Genomic DNA, 13,849 nt, shown 5'->3' on the forward strand with positions numbered 1-13,849 from the left:
CTGGCTTTGCTTGTATATTGCCCCTAACAACACACGGACCAGCCCAAGCTGTGAACATGCATTGAAATGTCTCGTTTGGATTTTCAGGGAACATCTTTGTATGATAAAGCATGTAATGTATTGCTGGTGATATACATATTACAGCAGTTCAGAAATTGTCCATCTCACACACACGGGCAGTAGGAGCCCCTCCGGTCCATCACCAGGTAAGGGAAACAGAGAGCAGACCTCTGGGCTTTGTTTACTCTCTCCTGGGAAAACAACATTGTGCCTATTGCACCAAAAATATTCATAAGCCACTTAAAGAACCAGTGTCAATATTTTGACAAAAATACTACGGAGAACGCTGACGCCAAGCTAACAACAGTGGGTACCTCCGAGCTGCCTCCTCTGCGGCCGGTCTCGCTCGGCGGAGCCGGGGCAGCGCGGGCGGGTGGACGGACGGAGGGCTGGACGGATGGATGGATGGCCACTGCCACCCGCCGGCCCGGGCCGGCACAGCAGCCGCCGCTCCCGCTGCCTGCATGTAAAGCAAAGACGGGTTTTTTTAAAGGGTAAAATCGCTCTACTCTTTACATTTTAGGAACAACAATCAGAGCACTGGTCTTCCGTGGATTATTTAAAAATCACATTTTGTAGTTGCATCTGGGAAACGGTGTTCTAACTAATTCAGCTCTGCTAGCTGGGAATTTTATGCCTGAGTAGTAAAGCAGTTTGTAAAAATCTGAAGAAAAAGTTGCATTAAGATAATAAATACTTTGCTCGTGCTGTTATGGGGAAAACATCATTTGATTAGCACTAGTTTGTATTTCACTCTGGAGAGTAAAACATGTTCTCTAAACAATCCTGTATGTGTTAAGGATTCTCTTAGACACCAGTTTGCAGTCTGGATCAATTCATGCAAATATGGAAAAGATATAAAATAATTTACTAATGAGAATTATTGTATTTGTGAGTAAGCATCTCTTCCTGGTTACTACTGTCCTTCCTCACTTACATGCAACAAGAAATTATTTACGCAGCTTTTACTGGAAGCTGTAAGGCAGAGGGAGAACAGAATGCAACTGTTGCAGGATAAAAGATTGAGTAAACTACATAAATTAAATTTTGTTCAGAAAAACGTTTTCACAAATGTACTCTTTAAAACTACTGTTTTGCAAAAGGATCAGTATTTTCTGATTCTACAGAGAAATGAAATTGTTTGATCTTTGAAATCCAATTTGGTTTATCCACATTACAATTTTCCTCTCTAGAACAGCCATCTAAGCTACCACAATTCTAAACTGGAAGAGCCAAATGCAAACACTATTTCAATAAAACAAAGCTTATGTTACACAGCAATAGTCACTGATTGTGTGAGCCACTTGCTAAAGTAAATCAAAGAAGGAAACAAAAGAGGAAACACACAAATGTAATTACTTTTGGAGTCAATCATAGTAACTCAGAGGAATTCATATTTCAGCTGGTTGCTTGCCTTGAAAAAAAACATTAAAAATGAGGGGACACGGGGCAAAGACTGTAAGTAGGGCCAGACCGAGAAAAATGAATTGCACAGAAAATCCTGCAGTGGACTTCGAGCCGCTAGCTGTTCTAGAAGACAGCCCTTTACTTGCTGGCTGTCCTCACAAGAATGTGATGAATGAAGAGATAATATGACATTATATGAAGTTACAGGACCTATCAGGACCTATCCAGATTTGAAAGAATTAAACTACATTACTGGAAATTATAACAACATACTCTTTTTGGCAAGTAAATATCCCCACAAATTACACCATGTCTGTGGCGAACATTTTTATGAATAGAACAGGTATTTCTACTTAAAAGTAAGAGCTTAAGCCAGCTCTTATGTTTCACTACTGATGGCAGAACTTCAAAAGCTCACACAAATATCTTTTTTTTTTTTTTAAACCGAACTAGACTGTAAATCTGTTGTATTTCTCTTTCATTTGGAAAGAACAAGTTATTTTGATACTTGCTGTCTTGCATTTGAGCAGACACAGGACCAGCAGCGTTGCCTCGTTGAAGCCCACCTCGTGGAGGAGCCCTCTCCCTGACATCTGCAGTAGCAGATACCTAGGGAAGGGTGTAAGAAAGACCAGCATTAGGTGATACTTCCTCCATGTACTTTCAGCCTCTCATGTTCTCTGAAAAAAGCCTTCCTGATATTTTTGGCATGTAGATTCACTTTGTTGTACTGTTTGTCAATACAGAACTTGAACAGCCTACCCGAGTTGTGCCTGTCATCTTATTTTTTTCTCATCCTGAGAAGAGGTGTAGCACTCTGAAGGGGGAGCGAGCAGGCAGGAAGAAAAGCAGAGGACAGAAATAACGTAAGACTAAGTATCTCCTGCATATTAGGCTGGGCAAGATCAAAAGCAGCATATCTTGCCTTCAAAAAGCATTGAGGTTGAAGTTTGTGTTTTCAGTCTTGGGCAAGTTTCTTTCACCTGGAGCAGAGAGCCCAGCCGCCTGCCCAGACCGACCATCTCACTCAAGCAGAAAGTTTCTTATGCCCCAGAGAACTGAGTTGGTTTCACTACATCTGATACCAGCACCCCAGGGAAATGCAACGTACTAGACAACCCCTGGAAGTGTCCTTCAGCTGTATTTTCTGTGAGCCTCATCCTCATCCACAAGCTGGGAATGTGGGTGAGAATGTGAGAGGGAATGTGATTAAGTCTACTGGAAACCAACGTAGAGAGCAGAGAATATAGGAGAGCTTGTACTCACAACAGACACTGGTGCTGAGATCTCTGCCATGTTCAGACCAGTAGCTTCATGCCCAGATGTAACATATTAATGCACTCTAGAAAAGACATAAGCTTGTAACAGTACCAGAAAGGCACAGAGACTTAGCTCTTTGGAAATGGGAGAAAATGTTACTCATGGACATCGTTACATTGGAGGTTAACTACAAGAGATGTGGAAGATGGCAGAAGATACTCATCTTCAATCTGTTAAGTGTAGGAGAGATCTGCTCCTAGAGCAAGAGTATGCAAAAAAAAAAAAAAAATATGAACATGTAAATATTTTTCTAAGTTCAGATTGATTTTCAACATGAGTTAATAGACAGGAATAAAGTGATGGTAAGTTTATTTCGAAAAGAAATGGTTAAGCTACATTTCACAACTTCTTGGAAAAGTATCTCACTTGTGCCGCTGTATTTCTGCTCGTAAGTATATGAAAAAACTGTGCCACTGCTAGAGGTTTGCTTTTTTAATTAAAAAGTTTGTGTAAAACAGATTAGGTAAACCTTCCATTAGTACCTTTCAAACAATGTAACAGTTAGAATGCTGAGTAAAATACATGCCAAATCTATAAACTCAGTCTAGCTCTTGTTTAAAAAGCTGTTTTACTGCACATGAATGTTTCCACCCAACAGATAGGAACTGAGGTGCTACACATGTGGACACATGCTGTTTACTAATCCTTATTGATTCGCGTTTTGCTCAGATTATCCCATTGTTGCTTTTACCACTCTTCCAGAAAAAGCTGGAAGTGTTGGTTGGACCTCATCCTCTAAGTATTAAAACTTCACAGTACCTATAAAATTAAATTTCTAAATTCCACTATAAATCTGCTTCTTCAGTCATTCAAAAATTTTAAGAGTTCCTTGGAAATTGAGCTTTTTGCCTCAATTCGTTTGATTCACGCACCTACTAAAGGATCTTTTTATCCCTCTAATCAAAGTCTAATTTATAGAAAATGCCATGCTTAGAGGAAAAAAAAAACCTTAATTGTTTACAAGTTTGGACCTTTCTAATAAAAACTATGTATGTTATGTACATACCACATGCAAAATACAATTAGCGGTTTATTAACCGCATGCTGAAAATTCTCATAATGTGAAAATCTGAACCAGATTGTCACAAATATTGAATGGTATGTTATTTTTTGGCAGCTTTGAGTACTTACTATTATTTTTATTAGTATTTTAGGGGACTCTGAGGTCAGCAATTTCATCCAAAAAAGATAAAAGAAACGTGGATGAACAGGACTTGTGAGGGGAAAGGAGGCACTTACAGAGGGACTTCCAAAGGCACAAACATATCCATGGACTATGACAGACAGCATATCCGTGGACTATGAAAGCAGATTTGTGAGTTATGAGCCTAAAAATAACTGAAATTTTTAAAATGGAAAAAGAAACTCAGAAGCCAGGCGTAAGAGTGAGAAAATGAATTAAATACTTTAAGATTTATTGGAGTTCCACCAGAAAATGCAAAGTGGCAACAACCTGTGACAAAACAATGGAAATGTGACTAGAAGTGGAAGAATGAGACAAGATGAGTAAACAGGACAGAAAGAATGAGTGATATTGTGTTGTCTGTCCATCTGTTCTTGTCCCCTCTGTTGTCCCCCGCCCCCCCCAAGAAAATCACCAGGATTCTGCCAGGGGAAGGGAAAAAAAGCAGGTTTTATGCAAAGAATCACAGGTAATGGAAAAGTGGGGAAAAAATGGGACACAGAAGAACTGTCCAGGTAAGAAAGAGGCAGAACAGAAGAAAGTATTTTTACAATGTAAAAAAGTGACTGCAGTCAAAAATTCTACTAGAAAAGAATCAGAGAGATTAGAACAAAGATATGGAAAACTTACTTGTCCTGTGAAGTAAGGAAGGGGATGGACAGATTTATCTTCCAGCCTCACTGAAGAGTTTTAACAAAGAGCTAAAAAAAACCCGATTGTAATTCCACAGTATTCACAAATATAAAATGATAGTTCCAGCTGGCCTTGAACCTCAATCAGAATGTAAATGATTTTTTTTTCCCCATTTTGTAGATTATTCACAGTGCATAGCCTATGGAAGATAAATTGGGATTTTAGCCCTTGATTCTTATGCCTGCCACAATTGACCAAATTTAACATTTTTTTTCTTTTTAAGGAAAAATAAGATAATTACCTGTAAAAGTATTTTTAAAAACTTCTTTTTGCAGGTTCATTTGCTAGGAAATCTATGAATGAATCATCTTCAGTAACTCAATTCCCACCAAGCATACTGTAACAACAAAATATCATAGGAAGCGTGTAATTAACTTAAATCAGAGAGAGGGGGAAAAAAGTAGGTCAACTTTGACAATGTATTTTTTTTTAGGTTGTGCATTCAGGTTAATTGAATAGTCTTATTTCTGATGAAATCCTACGTATTTATAACAGCCATGACTTCACATATGATTTCAGTGGTTTAGCAATAAATGTGTACATAGATAAGGAATCGGGATTTTTTTATATTGTTTAAATACAGAATAAAAAGTGGTTTCTTTTTCCTTCCAGATCTATATGCAGCAAAGGATAAAAGGGACGATTATATCAAAAAATAACAGACATGATGAGCAGAGTTCGGTAAATGACAAGAGAGGAAAAGAGGACTGACACTAAAACCAAGACTTCTGTGATTTAAATTTCTCTATCAATCAGATTTGCCAACGAAAGTCATTCACTAAGAAACAATAACAGCAGTTTCTTTCGATATATAATTTTCAGCTTTACAAAGGAAAAACAACCCTATTTTGGGGGGCATTAACTCATGCAGCAACCCAAAGGTTAAAGAAGGAGTGGATATGAAGATGCGTCATTTTCCCAAGCCTGAAAAAGTATTCACCTGTAGTACAACCAGGAAGCATGCCTGCGGTATGTGAAGATGAGCCTAAGCAAGCTTTCATCCTCTTAGGTTGGGTACCAACACCAGAGAAGATTGTTCAGTACAGACTTCAGTGTAGGAGACAGCCATGGAAAATATACAAGGCCATATTGACATCTAAATCTTCACAAGCTGACTGCTCTTGGTGCTTCAGACAGCTGGTTCAGTCATACTCATCTGCATGAGCTGACCTAATGCCATCAGACTACAGTATAGACATACCCAAAAAGCAAGTGCTGGAGGGCTTCAGTGGAGGTATACCTGGAACTATTATCTGCCCTTATCTTTGAGACACTGTCACATTGAAATGTAGGACCTAAAGGTAAATGTAAGGTAACTGTGGCAATTTGGTGTGAGTCATAACAGGAAAAGGTCTCAAAAAAGAACACTTGCCTTCAGATAGAGATGCCGCTTTTAAGTAACTAAGTATTTCACTTTAAGTATTTCACCGAGCAGGCATTTATGGACATTCTTCAGTTTCCTGGAGAGGAAAAAAAAAGCTTTATAAATGTAATCAATTTCAAGTTTAAAAAGTACTAGTTTACTATCTCTTAGTCTCTGAACTATTGCTGAAATGTATTTTTAAGTTTTTTTTCATCAACTGATGGCTTCCACACATTTCTTAAGCACTTAATTACAAGTCAGGAAAGAAAGTCCATTTTATTTGATGCCTATAAAGTTGGTGAATGATTTAAGGTGTCCGTGAAAACACTTAAAAGCTACAAACACTTCTTACCTTTCCCTTCAAAGTTCTGGTGTTTAAGCAGCTCAAACAAGTAATTTATCAGCTGTTGAAGGTGATGAAACAGGGCTTCACTGATGCGGGAGAAAATAACGATCTCGTGGTTAAGACTTTGAACTGGGAGTTATGAGACATAGCTCTTAGCCCCAATTTCCCACAGACTTTGTACGTGACCTCTGCAAGTCATTTCATTCCTTCATGTTTCTATGCATCTGTAAAAATGAGAAATTTAGTTTTCTCTCTTGGGAATTCTTATGAACCAGCATTGTCCAAGATGGTATGGTATGATACTGGGCTACCTGGTAATACTAATCAATGGCAGCAACATTCTTGGGCGTTAAAATTGGCCATTTATCATGTGAAATTGCACCTGCCACTCACCCAAACAATTACCAGTCATGAATTGTGAGTTACAAGGCATAGAACCCTCCCAGAGTACCCACTGTTTTTAGTACCATGTTTTAAAGAGAGGATATCAATATCAACAGGAAAGATTCCATCGCAATAGGCCAAAGAATGGTCCTTACCCTGCTGGCAGTGTTAATGTAGATGCAAACCCTAGTTTTGCTTATGTTACTAAGTAAAAAAAAAGCCAGGGAGAAAGTGGAAGCACTGGGCACCCACACAGCTCTGTGTAAGGAAAAGCCATTTCTTCGGGCCTGAATGTAGATCAGATAACATGATTTTATGTAAATTGCATTTTGCTTAAACAAGCACCTTAGATACACATTATCTCCCCTTTCTTACCATCTTACAATAGTATAAAGATGATTTAATTTTAGCAGACCTATGAGGAACTGAACAACATAATGTAACCAGTGAGGAGACAATTAAAACAAGAGTCTGAATGATACTGTGACAAAGGAGAGAAAGGGCACTGAAATGCAAAGTTCCTTAAGAAGTTAAAAAGTAAACATCAAACTATTTTACTTGGATTCTTCCAAGATGCATACATTTAAATATTGATGTCAATAACATTGTAACGTGGAAGCAAAAACGCAACATGAAGATAAGCCGGGTGTAAGGTCACTACGCAAAATAGAGGAATCACACTTGTGACTGGAAGCCTGGCCATCAAGGGCATGAACAAGAAGCTATTAATATGGTATGCAAAATATAAAAATCATAGAATAGTTTAGGTTGGAAGGAACCTTTAAGATCATTGGGTCCAACCATTAACTGCCAAAACCACCACTGCCAAAACCACCACTAAACCATGTCCCACGTCTACACATCTTTTAAATACCTCCAGGGATGGTGATTCAGCCACTTCCCTGGGCAGCTTGTTCCAATGCTCGACAGCTCTTTCAGTGAAAATTTTTTTCATAATATCCAGTCTAAACCTGCACTGGTGCAACTCTTGTCCTGTAGCTTGTTACTTGGGAGAAGAGACCAACCCCCACCTCGCTACAACCTCCTTTCAGGTAGTTGTAGAGAGTAATAAGGTCTCCCCTCAGCCTCTTCTTCTCCAGGCTAAATAACCCCAGTTTCCTCAGCTGCTCCTCATAGGACTTGTGCTCCAGACCCTTCACCAGCTTTGTTGCCCTTCTCTGGACATGCTCCAACACCTCAATGTCCTTCTTGTACTGAGGGGCCCCAAAACCAAACACAGTTTTTGATGTCTGGCCTCACCAGTGCCACGTACAGGGGGACAATCACTTCCCTAGTCCTGCTCATCACACTGTTCCTGATACAGGCCAGGATGCTGTTGGCCTTCTTGGCCACCTGGGCACACTGCTGGCTCATATTCAGCCAACCGTCTACCAACACTCCCAGGTCCTTTTCCACCAGGCAGCTTTCCAGCCACTCTTCCCCAAGCCTGTAGCACTGCATGGGGTTGTTGAGACCCAAGTGGAGGACCCGGCACTTGGTCTTGTGGGACCTCATACCATTGGCCTCAGCCCATCGATGCAGCCTGTCCAGATCCCTCCGTAGACCCTTCCTACCCTCAAGCAGATCAACCCCCCCCCCCCAACTTGGTGTCATCTGCAAACTTATTGAGGGTGCACTCGATCCTCTAATATCTTTATCAATGATCTGGATGAAACAGAACTGGGCCCAGTACTGAGCCCTGGGGAACACCACGGGTTTGCTCCTCTGTTTGAGCTGGCAACCACTGTATCCCATACAACTGGAATGGTCGGGGGTTTCCCCTGGTATTGTTGCCACTCTGTTTGCCTCCAACCAGCTTTGTGTCCCCTCGCACTTTTTATTTCACAGTACAGATTTAAAGTGTGACCTTTTGCATTCGAACTTTTATTTCTGCCTTTCTGAAGGGGAATTCTGCAACTCTTGCTCTTACAGGTATTTACACCCAGGCCTTCTCCATTAGTGAATTTCCCAGGAAAACAAATGGTTTGGGACATGCTTTCTCTTTAAGGAGCCCCATCAGTGGTGAAAGCAGTGACAGCTGCTGCTTGAAACAAATTTCTGGGCATTTTGCTTTGTAAAACCAAAGAGTGCAAACCAGAGTGACAGGTCATCTTATGATTCTTCTCGTTCACTTACATTATTCCAAAGCACTCCCAGTGAATGAAATTCCTCAACTTCCTTGGGTAACACTGATATTAATTTATTAGAAAGTTTTTATTTTCAGAACATTGGGTTTTTTCCACCACAAATTAGAAGCTGATTACTTTGTGCTCCACTGATGGAGCTTCTTATAATCTTTCTGTAACAATACTTTACATATCAAGGGATTATGTCCATTCAGCCTGCCTTCTTTTAAGCTCAGCAAATCCAACTCGTTCAATATTACTTACCTGTAAGTCATGTTTTCTAAATGTTTTTGCCATTCTCCTCCCGTTACTTATTAAAGGTGCTCAGGTCTGAACACAGTACACCTTCAGCAGCAGGGCATACCTCTCCTGGACTGTATGATACTCCTATTAATACACCCCTCAGGGATTTCCTTTTCTTCCCTCTACCTTCAACAGTATCACTTACCTCATTAGCTTAGTACTGGTTTACTAGCGATGCTAAAGCCCCATTACCTTCTGCAGTATTTCAGTGGGTTATACTCCGTTTTATATTTGTGCATTTGATTTCACTTTTGTAAGTGCAATACTTTATACTTGCCTTTACTGAATTAGTGTTGATTTACAGCCCTCTATGTATCAAGTTATTTTGTCCTTATAAGGCAGGTTCAGACAAGCGTAAACTTTGAAATTCCACCAATAAGGTTGCTAATAAAACTACTGAATAAAAATGGACCAGACCCTCACATAACCCTACTTTGACATGAGATAACTGATAACAGAATAACAGAATCACTCCAAGTCTACTTTTTTGTCTCTCACTTCATTGCATGATTTGATTAAGCTTCTTTGATAGAAGTCTCACTGAAATCAAATATACCGCATCTGCTGTATACATCTTCTGCAGGACAGTTACTCAGACGAAGGAGGAAATTAGAGCAATTTGATAAGGATCATTCTTGAAAACTCCATATTGACTTTCATAGTTGAAGTTTTAAACCTGATGAGTAATAAAACCTTGATGAATAAAGTTCTTGCAGATATCAAAGTAAAGACAACTTGGAATTCCCCAGGCCCTCCCTTTTTCCCTTAAATATGGTTCCAGGTAGTCTCCTAATAGCTATATCTCCATGATACAGCTGTCTCTCCTTTTTTCCAAGAAAATCGATCATGGTTTATAGATTGTTTTTACTGGATCCTTAGCAGAGGAAGGAAGCAGAGCAGGAACAGGAAGCAGAGCTAGGCCATACTGATTTGAGCCAGGCATTGAAAGAAAAACAAATACGTTTAAATTACTAACTAAACAAAAAACTGTTGGTGTGCTGGACAGGTCTAAGTGTTCAGAACCTCCTATTTCAGGTCTCAAAAGTTTTCTTTTTTTAGTAATTATCCATTTCTTAGGATTACACAATTCCTTGCATAATTCATCTTTGTAAGATAATTGGAGAGAAGAAAAATGTATTCAGAGGTAATGCCCTGGGCGCTGTCCTTAAGCCAAACACTTACGTGGAGTCAACTGATCTTGAATTATTTTTCTGTTTGTCTGGTTTTCTTCAGAGACCATTAAACAGAAAACCTTACAATAGCTAAATTTGAATGCATTTTGATAATGTTTTCTTAAGAGTATTTTCAAAACTGAATAATTCTAAAATACCTGAATTGCATAAATTTCAGTGCTACATAGCATCAACTTGGAAGATTTTAATGACTACCTTCAGTAATATTTTTCTGAAATCTCTTTTCTTAAGCAGTGAATTACTTTCTTAGAAGTGTTGTCATTTACATATTTCTATTGTAATTGCAGATGTGCCCAGGCAGTTAAGAATTTTCAACCTTTGCACTATCCATGGCATGTGTTCCTACCACATCCTCAGCTCATACCTGAGATAGAGGTGCTGTGTCATCTCAGCCCTGGCTCCACTACAGAACTCCATAGTTTCCAGAAAGACTTACCCTTCAGGATAACCTATGAATTTTTAAATTTTTTTTCCATTTTTAAACGTGTATTTAAACATCTCCATGCATTACTCTTAGTGACCTGGAAAGGGGTGTCCAAGTCCTCATACTAAGACTGACAGATCAATCTTACAAGCTTAGTGTTAACTCCTAGACACATGTGTGATGGCATAACTCTTGCTGAATGTCAGCTCAAAGTTTGTTGGCTTCTGTTCATGGAAGAATGGCCTAAGCATGGGAGGCTACATGAAAATTACATTCCCTAGTTAAAATAGAATCACTTGGGAAGAGGGGAAGCTATAGGACTTCGTGGATGCTTTATCCAAAAAAGTGGAAGTGGCAGAGAGAGCCCTAAGTGTGAATTTCACCTGCTCTCCTGAACAATGTTACAATCTGAAAAGAAATCCGATCACGAATGGCAACCTTGTAAACTCCACCAAGGTTCTGTCCTGCAGTCCTAGCCCTGATCATTACCTGGTTTGTTCCCGTTGGTCTTCCATACTGCAGACAATTTAATTAAACCTAGAGAACCTTTGAGAACATTGAATGAATATGCGCAGCTGGTGCACTAAGATAACTTTGCCAAGTGAATGTGGAGCAAACTATGGGATGGCTGAGCTTTAGCTCCAGTAGAAAGTCCAAAGACTGGACCTTCAGCCAAGAGAGAGAACAGACAGAAGGCTTTGTAGATAACTCTCTCATAGTGCCCTTTATGCTCTTGATAAGGATCTCCCCCATAGAATCAGTACTGACAGACATCCAGTATTCACATTGAAACAGGAAGGCTGAGCAGACTAGGACAGGTAAAGAATTGTTTATCAGACAAGAGATCAAAAAGAGATGTTATTTCAAGCTTTGCTACTGACAGAGCAAAAAGTTCTGGCAATGTGATGTAAGAAATCCCAGGAATGTGTATACTGGATTTCTGATCATAGACCTGGGAACATACTGAACATGGATTAAGGTTAAGGACACCTTAGGAACAGAAAGCTCTGCTTCTTACATTAAAGACAAAAGGTATGTACTGAAATAAATCAGGATATATATATATATGCGCACATAAAATCAGGACAGAAAAATTAAGACTCTGTTCCCAATCATGACTCAAGTCATTCACCTCACGTTAAAGCACTCAGGAGGGGAATGGGCAGATGAATATGGTGCTTAAGACATCAAAACCAAGTACTTCTGGACTGTGAGAAGTAGACCTTGTACTACATTATACATCAATACAACATATCACTTCGGTGTTGTCAGTTGTCACTTGAACATGCCATCTCTGAATGTGAAAGAGAAATGCCCAGAAGGTGTTTCAGACATAAGTTTTGAGATACTGATGAGCAAAATTCTCTCCTCAGTCTGAGCATGTCTCCGAGAAGTGATATGTTATGGTCTTGTAATGAAAATATGTAGAAAGAGACATCTTTGTGCATGAAGTGGCTGAGTTTCACTATCATAGTCGGTGATTTCTCAACTTCTAGAAGTATGCCACAGGATTACACTGTTCATGGCTAGACCTCAAAATAGGTGCTGATAGATATTAAAAAAAAAAAAAAAAAAAAATCAAAAGGTTATTTTCCCAGGTATTACAGAAAGACTAGAAAGGAGCTCATCATAGTAGGATGAGTGTTTAACTACTTTATCCAACTTTTCACAGCCTGAAATGTATCCTGAGGAGAAAAAACTCCAATAGGTTTCCTCCCTCCCCATCTTCCCTTGAACTCCAGGGCTATTTAAGTACAAGTGCGTGTTGTTTTTTTGTGGGTTTTTTGTTTGTTTTTTTTTTTTTTGTTTGTTTTTTTTTTTTTTTTTTTTTTTTTTGTCTACTGGCCCTTAAATTAACACAAAAAAAATAAATGTGAAGAACCATAAAGTAGTTTATAGAACCTAAGCAAACCAGTTTTATGTTTTTAGAAGCCAGTCATTCAGGCAAAGGAGACCCGGTCCATCTCAGATGAGCTATCATCACTGTCAGGTCTTTGCTAAAAGTCAACTAGTCCAAACAAAAGTAATTTTTATTTTTTTTCTGAAAGTCAAAATATTTTCAAGGGCAAGAATAAAATAACAGTCCCCTTCCTATACTGGAAAATAAAAGAAGTGGGACTACTTTCTTGAATTTGAATTTTAAGCAAAAATGCCATCTCTTGCAAGTCTAGGATGAATCACCTTTTTTGGAAGTAAAGTGTGTGTACTCTAAATGCAGAAAAATGAGTTCTATGGGCCCCAGCATTGCAAAGAACCTACGAGGTGCTTAAAGAATTTACTTACTTCTACTTACAGAGAGGCCTAAAAGTTGATGTGAAGACTGTGGGGGGAAAAAAAAAAAAAAACAAAAAACAAAAACGAAAACTATTGAACACTGTAGTCAAGGGCTACAAAATTAAAGACTCTAGTTCATATCAGCATATAAAAAGATCTGATGAAGCTGAGCTAGTCTATCATCAGATGGAAGAGAGGCAGAAGGTAGCACAGATGGTGAAAACAGAGGAAATTATTCATGGTTCCTCATCACACCTTGAAAGGAGCTACTGAAAAGATGATGCTGAAAATTAACACCAGAAGGCATCCAGGAACAACAAAACCTCTAAACCCTCCTTTATATTCCAAAGGTGTAAATATGTCCTGAGGTTAAATAGGCTTATGGTTTGAGGATTTGTCTTTAACAGAAAATGAAAAAATCAAGATTTCTTTTTATCTTTCAGAGTAAAAATACCTGAACACCAAAGGCTGGCTCTTGAGTCTTTAAACAGATGTAGAACTTCATAAATCCTGGCACGCTAGATTGACACTCATGAACATAAGTCTTCAAAATTTGTCTGTCTTCAGATTACTTCAAAGCAAGAGCTAAAATGTCCCGTACATTACGTTATTTGCAACGCCATTCAGACCTGCAGCATCAAACATAACTTAGAGATCCATGAGGAAAACAAAGCCTTCCTGAGTGCAGCCCTGAAGTCCTTCCAGAATCTTAACAGACTACTTACAAAGCAGATAAGCTGAAAACTGTTTTATCTGATCAGCAAGCATTGCCT

Source organism: Vanellus vanellus, assembly GCF_965231255.1.
Source record: "Vanellus vanellus genome assembly, chromosome: 3".
NCBI lineage: Eukaryota > Metazoa > Chordata > Aves > Charadriiformes > Charadriidae > Vanellus > Vanellus vanellus.